The 9,302-nt window shown below is 34.8% G+C and overlaps 1 pseudogene; it reads right to left on the bottom strand.

The window, feature by feature from the left end:
- Positions 1-7,756: 7,756 nt before the first annotated feature.
- Positions 7,757-9,058, bottom strand: LOC111719784 (annotated as a pseudogene).
- Positions 9,059-9,302: the final 244 nt, after the last annotated feature.

The following is a 9,302-nucleotide window of genomic DNA, read 5'->3' as shown; positions in this document are numbered from 1 at the left end:
AAGAAATCATTTCATTCAGACTTTTGTTTTTAGGGGGGCCAATACTTGAATCATCTAAGACAGATATTGTCATTCCCTTCTATGCAGACCCTGATTAATATAAATAATTACAACAATAAATCAAATTTATATAATTTTATGAAAATGTAAAACATATTTATGAAATCTGTTTCTCAAAACAACCCAATGAGATTAGATAATTTAAATATTACTTTTGTCACTTGCAAGATAAGGTATTAGTTCAGTCAAAAAACATTTATTAGGTATTTACTATTGTATTGTGGTAATTATTGGTGATAATAAGAAAGGCAAATAAAGCTCCTACTCACATTCTAATGGAGAAGAAGAATGTTACACAGGCAGCACTAGATCATATTTTCAAGCCTAGTTGTCTTGATTCTAAGAGCAATATTCTTTTGTTTTTAAATAGGTTTTTATTAATCATTTGTTTTTTTACATTATTATTTTCTCCAACATTCTTTTCCTTTCCCCACCCAAAAGGCATCCCATATAACAAAGTGTTTTTTGTTGCTTTTAACACTACCAAGTACCAATCATTTGTCTCTATTATGTAACTACTCAATAATTATGTATAAGCTTTCCTTGAATTCATTGCAATTATTCCTTCGTTTCTGAGCATGGTATAGCATGGTATAGCACTTGACTTGAATTTGACTTGACTTGAAAACACATAAACTGAGTTTAGATCTTAACTGATAGGTGATTTGTGTGATTGTGAGCTAGTCACTTAATTTTTCAGATTCTTAATTTCCCTAACTGTAAAATGGGAAAAATAATACTTGTATACATGCCTTACCAGATCATTATGCGAAAAACACATAGCAAATCTTAAAGGGCTATAGAAAGATTAAGTCATTTATCAGTCAGTGTTCATATGACTTTCTGAAACGCCCATTCTCTTTAGTTATTCTGCATCCTATTCTCTGACACAAGCAAAGCAGAAAGATTTAAAAGTACATAGGCATATGATGCCATTGATAGAGTAAAAATCTCTATGACTAATTTTTTTTTTCTATGTCAGAAGAAGGTAGCTTTCCATTCTGCTCTTAGAAACTTTTCTTTCCCATCAAGTATTCCCAGTAGTAGTTTCCCGTTAGGAATTACTAACAACTTAAATACAATTTCCTTTAGCAACTCTCTAGCAACTTTTATGGGGTCTCTTAGATATAACTTTCTGAAAAAGCTTACTTACATCTTTTTCCTTGCAACAATTGCAATTCTTAGCAGTAATCTACTTTAAATGTCTACTGAAGACCTTGCTAAAAATCAGTAGACATTTAAAGTAGTTTCAGCACACCCGCTTCAAACATTTTCAAATACAGTTGACTAAACATTTCAACTATACATATGGAGAACCCTATAGAGTAGGGTTGTTGTGAATTCTCCCCAAAATAACATAATTCAAAGACAAAGGGGATGCTAATGCACTGGAATCTTTATTCAAGTTCTGCTAATCACTGAAGCTGTGATTCATTTTAGAGTAGAAGTAATACAATCCCCTCTTTTACCTATGAAAACACCAAATAAAACCCACTGCTGGTTTCATTGTATATCATATTGCCTTCTAGTTCAACCACCACATTTTACAGGTGAAGAAACTAAGGCCCAGAAAGGTTAAATGAGTTTATTCATATTTTTCCCCTACAAGATTATGCTTGGCTTTGTAGAGTAAATTATTCTTGGTTGTAAGCTTATCTCTGGCATTTTGGAATATCGCAGTGCAAAATATCTCACTTATAGAAGCTGCCAGGACTTGGGTGATCCTGAATGTGTTCTCTTTGTACTAACTACTTCTTTCTGGATATTCACAATATTTTTCTATTGATAAAGAACTCTTTCCTTTGGCCATGGCATTCCTGGCACTTTTCCTTTTAGGATTCATGTAAGGATGTGATCAGTGGATACTTTTTATCTTTGCTCTCTGGTTTCAATAAATAGATCTGGCATAGTTTTTGCATATGATTTTTTGAAATATAATATCCAGGCTTTTGTTTTGCTTTCAAATTATGGTAGTCCAATGATTAAGTTCTCTCTCCTTGACCTTTTTTCCAGGTAAGTTATTTTTCACTTTATATATTTTACATTTTCTTCTATTTTTTCTAACCTTTTGATTTTGTTCCACTATTTCTTGCAGTCTCATGAATTTCTATTTGATCTAATCTATTTTTCAGAGATTCCAATTCTTGAGAAAGGTTTATCACTTTCTCTTTTAAGCTACTTTTCACATTTCAAAATTTTTCAATTCATTTCTTCTACATATTTATGCTTTCCTTGTGGAAAATAATTTTGTTTTCCATTTCTTATTTGCTGTTGTATTTATTCTTTCTTTGGGAGGAATTTCTAGGTTTGCAAAAAGTTTTTTTTGAATAGTTTTGATTTGCTTCTCTCCCCCAGCTTTACTTCTTAACTTGGGGCTTTATGCCAAACCAGGTTACAACCCATACTGAGTTATTGGGTAGGATTATATTCCCTGTTTTGGCTTGCCCTGAGTGATATGGGTTCTTATGCTTACCTTTACCTCCCAGGATTGTGAACTTGTGAGGTTCAGAATTCTGGTCTGTCATCTCAGAATTAAAGCTTCTAAACATGTAATTGATTGCTACAATTATACTTATTACCTATTTCTACTTCTTGGGACTTTCAAGGTATGGATTTGAGGGCTTTATTAACCCCTGGTGGAACCCTCTACTCTTCTTGTCTCTAAACACATGCCTTGCAGCTCTACATCTAGAGCCAGTTTGGTTAAATATGGAAGACAACTATTGCTGGTACCGTCTTTGTTATTGTCCTTAGTCTCATTATTGATCAAAAATTAAATAATTTTGATTATATTAACTTAAAAGATTTTTGTACAAACAAAAGTAATACAAACAGCATTAAAAGGGAAGCAATAAACTGAGAAAATATTTTTATATTCAAAGGTTCTCATAAAGGCCTCATTTCCAAAATATGTAGAGAATTGACTCTATAAGAAATCAAGCCATTCTCCAATTGATAAATGATCAAAGGATATGAACATCTTTCAAATGAAGAAATTGAAACTATTTCTAGTTATACGAAAAGGTGTTCCAAATCACTATTGATCAGAGAAATGCAAATTAAGACAACTCTGAGATACCACTACATACTTCTCAGATGGACTAAGATGACAGGAAAAGATAATGATGAATGCTGGAGGGGATGTGAGAAAACTGCCGCACTGTTCATTGTTGGTGGAATTGTGAACAAATCCAACCATTCTGGAGAGCAATTTGGAACTATGCTCAAAAAATTACAAACTGTGCAGACCTTTTGATCCAACAATGCTACTAATGGGCTTATACCCCAACGAGATCTTAAAGAAGGGAAAGGAACCCACATGTGCAAAAATGTTTGTGGCAGCCCTTTTTGTAGTGGCTAGAAACTGAAAACTGAATGGATACCCTTCAATTGGAGAATGGCTGAATAAGTTATGGTATATGAATGGTGTGGAATATTTTTGTTCTGTAATAAATGGCCAACAGGATGATTTCAGAGAGGCCTGGAAAAATTTACATGAACTGATGCTAAGTGAAATGAGCAGAACCAGATACATGGCAACAACAAAATTATACAATGATCAATTCTAATGGATGGGGCTCTCTTCAACAATGAGATGATTCAAACAAGTTGCAATTATTCAGTAATGAAGGGAGTAGCTATATCCAGAGAGAGAACTATGGGAAATGGGTGTGGACCACAACATAGCATTTCCACTCTTTCTGTTATTGTTTGCTTGCACTTTTGTTTTCCTTCTCAGGTTTTATTTCTTTTTTTCTAGATCCAATTTTTCTTGTGCAGCAAGATAACTTTATAAATATGTATACATATATTAGATTTGACATACTTTAACATACTTAACATGTATTGGACTACCTTCCATCTAGAGGAGGGAGTGGGGGTAAGAAGGGGAAAAGTTGGAACAGAAGATTTTGCAAAGGTCAATATTGAAAAGTTACCCATGCACATGTTTTGTAAATAAAAATATATAATAAGAAGAAAAAGAAAAAGGCCACAGAACCATAGATTTAGAGATGAGAGGGACCCCCTTTCAGAGTTAACCAGTTCAACATCCTCATTTTACAGATAAACAAAATGATACCTACATATGTTGAGTGATTTGCTCAAGGTGATAGGTAAGAAAGAAATACACATACACACCAATACATTGATTCATTTGGTCCAACTGTTTCATTGATGGCTATTTTCTCCCTCACCCCAAGTTAGAAGATATTATTATGATCATACACCAAAAACAACATGATAATCCTTAGTTTTAGGGGATAAAATTATTCTATAAATATACTACTTACAAAGGTGTAAGATGAACTATAAAATTTTACAAATTACAAACTTCCAGCGTGTTATTAACTTCAAATTAGATATGAAACCCTGATAGTAGCAGTTTAGGGTCCCAATGTGAAAGTTACAAAACAAGGTGTTTTTGAGATTAACCAAAAGTAATCCTTAGAAGATTTTAACCCATTTGAAAATAGTACTCTTATATGCTTTGTACAAGGAGTTTCTATGTAAGGACACTTCTCTGTTTCAGTTAAGCAATTAAGAAATTATTCCTACATTAATCACAGACTGAACTAAATGGTCTTACATTGATAGGAGGCAATTCTGAAAGTAATTGTCTACCAACAATTTTATTCTTGAAGATTTTTTGTTATTCTTTTTTTTAATATTCTTCCCATCACATTAAAAACATTTTTTATATTTTTAAAACTTTTGAACTCCAGATTCTTTCCCTTATCCCCACCCCTAGTCCTCATTAAGAAACCACATATGAAGTTATGCAAAACATTTCCATAAGTCATATTGTGCAAGAAAATATATCTCCCATCCTAAAAAAAACCCTCAAGAAAAATAACATACATACACATATATTGGGGTGGGGAGGAAAAAGAGAGAGAGGGAGAAGAGGAGAGAGACGGAGATGGAGATGGAGACAGACAGACAGAAATAATGCTTCAGTCTGTATTCAGACATAGTAAACTCCTTCTCTGGGTATGGATAGGATTTTTTATCATGAGTCCATCAGAACAGTCATGGATCATTGTACTGCTAAGATCATCAAAGCCATTCACAATTAATTATCCCATAACATTGCTATTACTTTGTATATAGTACATTTCATTTTGCTTAAGTTCATGGAGGACTTTTCAAGATTTTTTTTTTCTGAGAGCATCCTACTTATCATTTCCCATAGAACAATAACATTCCATCATAATTACATACCCCCCATTTGATGAGCATCCCCTCAATTTCCATTTTTTTTGCCCTGAGAAGAGAGCTTCTATAACTATTTTTATACATAGATGATTTTCCTTTTTAAAAATTATCTTTGGAGATTTATGCCCAGTAATGGTACTATTAGGTCAAAGAATTCATGCCTTTTAAGCACAGACCATATCTTTTGATCATTTATCAATTATGATATAACTTATTTTTTTATAAATTTTATAAATTTTTATAAGTTTGATTGTTTCTATGTTCGAAAAAATATCTTAGAGAAACTTGCTTCAAAATACTTTTTACAATTACTATTGCTAACTATATTTCCCCCATTTATTCTATTCTCTCCCTCCTTTCACTCTGTATTTCCTTAAAAATATTTTGCTACTGATCACTTTCTTCCCCAAGATGCTCTCTCTTTTATGACCCTCTCCTCTTCTTATAAGCAATTTTTCCTCCTACTGTCTTGCAGAGAAAGATAGATTTCTAGATTTCTATTTCCTATTTGATCCAGTTCTGATGAGAGTAAGGTTCCCTCACTCACCCTTTGTTCCCCCTCTTCCTCTCCATTCTAAAAGCTTTTCTTTGCCTCTTTTTATGGAAGATAATTTACATCATTCCACTTCTCCTTTTCCCTTTCTCCCAGTACATTCCTTTCTCATTCCTTAATTTCATTTTTAAAGATATTATCCCTTCATATTCAATTGATACCTGTGCCTTCTGTCTATATATACTCCTAACTTCCATAAAATTAGAAAGTTCTAATGAGCTACAAATATCATCCTCCCATGTAGGGATGTAAGTAGATAAACCCTATTAAATCCCTTATGATATACTTTTCCTGAGTCCTATATTTGAAAATCAAATTTTCTATTCAGCTCTAGTCTTTTTATCATGAATGCTTGAAAATCCTCTATTTCACTGAATTTCCATCTTTTCCCCTGAAGGATTATACTTAGCTGGATAGGTGATTCTTTGTAGCAATCCTTGCTCCATGCTCTCCAGAATATAATATTTCAAGTCCTTGGTCTTTTAATGTAGAGTTGCTCAATCTTGTGCTATCATAATTGTGGTTCCACTGTACTTGAATTTTCTTTCTGGGTGCTTGCAATATTTTCTCTTTGACCCGAGAGTTCTGGAATTTGGCTATAATATTCCTGGGAGTTTTCATTTTGGGATCTCTTTCAAGAGGTGATAAGTGGATTTTTTCAATTTCTATTTTGCCCTGTGGTTCTAGAATATCAGGATAGCTTTCCTTGATAATTTCTTGAAAGATGATGTCCAGGCTTTTTAAAATTATAACTTTCAGGTAGATCAATGATTTTTAAATTATTTCTCCTGAATCTATTTTCTAGGTCAGTTTTCCATTAAGACACATTTGTTTTCTTTTGTTTCATTTTTTGGTTTTGTTTTGTTATATCTTGATTTCTCATAAAGTCATTAGCTTCTTTTTGCTCAATTCTAATTTTTAAGGAATTATTTTTAACTAGTGAACTTTTGTACCTCCTTTCCCATTTGGTCAATTTTGCTTTTTAAGGCATTCTTCGCATTACCTTTTTGTATTTCCTTTTGTACTACTCTTTTCTTAATTTTTCCTCCATCTCTCTTACTTGATTTTCAAAATCCCTTTTTAATTATTCCTTGGCCTTATTTTTCTTGGAGGTGTTGGATGTAGGAGCTTTGAATTTTGTTATCATCTTGTGAGTGTGTGTTTTGATTTTCCTTGTCACCATAGTAATTTTCTATGATCAGAATATTTTTCTGTTGTCTGCTCATTTTCCTAGTCTATTAACCAGCTTTTAACTCTTTGTTAAAATAAGGTTCTATTTCCAGGGTGGATGGAGCATTATCTAAAACTTTAGTAGTTTCATGCAACTGTTTTCAGAGATCCTTCCAGGGAGCTGATCACAAGCACTCTCTTCTACCTGAAACCGTTAGGAATATCCCCATCCCAATGTAGCCATATGATTTAGTAATAAATAAACCTGATTGTTAATAAAGAAACCTGTATGAGCTGAAGTCTCAGGAAGCTGCCACTGCCACCACTGTTCACCACCACTCCTGGTTTGTTGGTTTCCCAAGGTCCTCTCACACTATTGACAAAACTTTCTATGGACTTTCCAAGTTATCTTTGATGTGTCTAGGCTGAAAGGTCTAAAAACTGCCAGTACTGCCATCGATTCAGAGGTCCTTATAACTGTTCCTACTTTGCTGGCACTGCTGCTGGGCTGGACCAAGCCCAGAATTGGGTTTCCAAGCTGTATTCCCACCCTGATGTCACAGTCCTTATCTTCTGACTTTCTAAGTTGTCATTGGTTGGAAAATGTTGTATTCTCTTTTTTGGGGGTGTTCTTAACACTCTGAAATTTGTTTAGATTCTCTATTTAAAGAATCGGGACTGGTTTAGGGGAAAGGCTGGGGGAGAGCCTGTCTTTAATCCTCCATCTTTGCTCTAGGTCTGGGGGCAAATGTTTCATTACAATGTCCTTTGAATTTTCAGCATTATAGCTATACTAGATCCAGAGACAGACATTTTTTTTTTTTGATGCTTTGAGTTAGGAAACTGCACCCTCCCCCTTGACTTCAGCCTTCAAACAGCCTCCCACATGTGTTTGGGCTGTTGTGGAGCAGCTCTCCCCATTTCTCACACACATCCAGTTTCCACTACCATTTCACCAACAAGCATCTTAGGGATGCTCAGCAGAGCAATGACAACATTCTCAGATACTGAGATGCCAATAATGTACTGGGTCAGCTATTCATTAGGGGCTTTGGGGAATGCCGATCAGTTGTACATTTCTTCATGGTTTTTCTTCAGAAAAGGAAGAAACCAAGATATTTCTTTTTTTTTTATTTTTTTTTTATTTAATAGCCTTTTATTTACAGGATATATACATGGGTAACTTTACAGCATTAACAATTGCCAAACCTCTTGTTCCAATTTTTCACCTCTTACCCCCCCCCAACCCCTCCCCTAGATGGCAGGATGACCAGTAGATGTTAAATATATTAAAATATAAATTAGATACACAATAAGTATACCCGACCAAAACGTTATTTTGCTGTAGAAAAACAATCAGACTCTGAAATATTGTACAATTAGCTTGTGAAGGAAATCAAAAATGCAGGTGTGCATAAATATAGGGATTGGGAATTCAATGTAATGGTTTTTAGTCATCTCCCAGAGTTCTTTTTCTGGGCATAGCTAGTTCAGTTCATTACTGCTCCATTAGAAATGCTTTGGTTGATCTCGTTGCTGAGGATGGCCTGGTCCATCAGAACTGGTCATCATATAGTATTGTTGTTGAAGTATATAATGATCTCCTGGTCCTGCTCATTTCACACAGCATCAGTTCATGTAAGTCTCTCCAGGCCTTTCTGAAATTATCCTGTTGAAAACCAAGATATTTCTTTTCTGAATTTCATCTTCATCCACTTTGTGCTTTTTCTCTTTCTTCTCTTTAGTTTTTGTCTTCATCTTCTTGGACAGAGGAGAAATGATGAGCCCTCCCTTTCAGATCTTGTTAAATCTGATGCATCCTGGTCCCTTAAGCTGGTCATCTGCTTCTGCAGAATCTTTGGAGTCCTCCTTTGTCTTCTCCCCATCTATGCCCTTCCCATAGGTCAGCCCCCTTCCCATCAGTCTCTTCTGCAGCCAGTTCGTCTCGTGGCTGGATAGCACCAGAGCAGGCTCAGGGATAGAGGCAGTGGCTACAACCCACAGCTTGTCCCAGGCAGAGCCCTCTCTGACCTTGTATGCCATGACATCCCCTCCCTGATCTTATAGTCCTCTTCTGGAATTGAGAACAAACAAGCTATGATGGCCCTCACATTTCATTTTCAGCTCCTTTTTTCTTTGCCTTCCCCAGAAGAATGTAAGTTCCTTGAGAATGTGGAAAGTGTTTCTTTCTGCTTCTGCTTGGATTCCCAGCATTAGCATAGTGGCCAGCACACAGTAAGTAATTAATGACTATTTATTGACTGATTCATTGGTCTTCAGACATCACCTCATCACCGAGCAC

This window comes from Sarcophilus harrisii, chromosome 3 (assembly GCF_902635505.1).
Source record: "Sarcophilus harrisii chromosome 3, mSarHar1.11, whole genome shotgun sequence".
Classification (NCBI taxonomy): Eukaryota; Metazoa; Chordata; class Mammalia; order Dasyuromorphia; family Dasyuridae; genus Sarcophilus; species Sarcophilus harrisii.
Note: the sequence above shows the minus strand (reverse complement) of the source record. Positions and strands in the feature narration are given on the sequence as shown.